Genomic DNA, 1,909 nt, shown 5'->3' with positions numbered 1-1,909 from the left:
CCAGTTATTGGCTTTAATGATGGGAGTATTCTTGTGCTGAAAGAAGCTCCATATTATCACAAGGGCCATCAGAGAAAAGAAAAGAACCAAAGAAACCAAAATCATTCCCAGAGGCTCTTCAAAAGACATGTAGTTTACATATTTGGGGATGCATTGATCTCGATTGTTGTTTGGATGTTGATCATCTGGGCACTTGTTGCACTTTTCTGCATCTGGAAGAAGCAAAGATATGTTTAATAATAATAATAATAATAATAATAATAATAATAATACATTTCCTAGTAACCAAGAATGGCCAATATTCAGCACCATTAGTTTGGATCCAATACCATCCAACCAATGATACCTTTATAAGACTAACTAAAATGCACAAGCTCTGCTTATATATTTGTGTCTATATGCTAAAAACTATATAGCTGCCCACATCCATGGATATTTAGTCCATGAATTCAAGCATGTAATTTACCCCCAAAATGTAAATTACAAGAAACAAACCTTGCTCTTCTCATTTTATGTATTGGACACCATTTTACTATCCATTGTATTTAATGGGACTCAAACATCCACGGATATTGGTATCAATGTGAGGGTCTTGGAACCAAAATCTAGGAGATGCAAAAGGCTGTGTGTGTGTTGTCAGCCCACTTTGGCTCACAATGTTATGCTCACTCAAACATTTCTTGGATCTCTTGATTCCTTTCTGGTGTGAACACACATTTTACATAATTGCCATCAATATTTTTAGTTCCTATAATCTTCAAAATCAACCTGTTTTTACCACACATATATATTGTTACATTCAAGAAAGACTCAGTTGTAGATAAGGTTAATGTTGGCGGTAAAGGGGCATCAATCCTTTTTTTAAAGTAATTTTGAGTAGAAAGGGAACTTCGATGCCATGTCTTGTTTTCTCCCTATGCTCTCTGATCTATGTAATTCAAGCATTTTCCGATTCCTGCCTACAGAGGATACTTCCCTCCCCTTTCTCCCCAAAAGTGTTAGAGTTTTACAACGCTTTGTCTGAGAAGGAATCATCCATGAGGCCTTTCCATATGCTGTGCTCTGCTTAATCTAAATACCAATATTTTCTACATTAATGGGTGCTACACTTTCACTTCTCCTTTCCTCTTCAAACCAAATGGCTTTGACCATATGATTTCTGTATGTGAGTTTGCATCTATATTATCTTCAGCTCCATCCCTTCTAGTAGAAGGTATAGCTAACATTAATACTTCAGTACTAATATTTCCGAGAGCCAGTAAGGCATAATGGTTTTGTTGCAGGAATCAGGTGGTTAGTTTCACAAAGTCCATTTCAGCAATACATGTTTGGGCAATTATTGCTTACAGTACAGGAATTGTTATGGAACATAGGATAATGTTTATAGAGCATGAGGTATTAGAGTACATTGCAGAACACCACTGACGAAAGATAGTCAGAAAGGGAACTTATTATTATTATAGTTTTGGGTCTTGTGTGTTTTCTAGTCTGACCCCAAATAGCAATCACAGAGCAGAGCACTATCACTCCAGAGACCAGGGTTTAATTTCCCATTCAACCATGAAACCCAATTAGTGTAATTTAGCACGTAAAGTCACATGCTCTCAGCCTCGTTTTTGTTGTTGTTGTGTGCCTTCCAATCATTTCCAACTTATGTGGCTTTCTTGGTACGATTTGTGCCGGTGGCGGTGGGATTGCCATTGCCTTCCCGTGAGACTGACAAAATGAGGTTGTCAGTCCCAGGGGAAGGTACTGGCAAACCTCCTCATGAGCAAACCTGGTTCCAAACCTCCTCATGGATATATAGGACTGCCTTAGGTACCCCATAAGTCAGAAAGACTTGAAGGCACAAAACAACAGACCACAAAACTATTTATTTGACAACCATATCAAATGTCATTCTCCATCA

Source organism: Sceloporus undulatus, chromosome 6 (assembly GCF_019175285.1).
Source record: "Sceloporus undulatus isolate JIND9_A2432 ecotype Alabama chromosome 6, SceUnd_v1.1, whole genome shotgun sequence".
Taxonomy (NCBI): Eukaryota; Metazoa; Chordata; class Lepidosauria; order Squamata; family Phrynosomatidae; genus Sceloporus; species Sceloporus undulatus.
The sequence above is the reverse complement of the archived record's forward strand: the minus strand, read 5'-3'. Positions refer to the sequence as shown.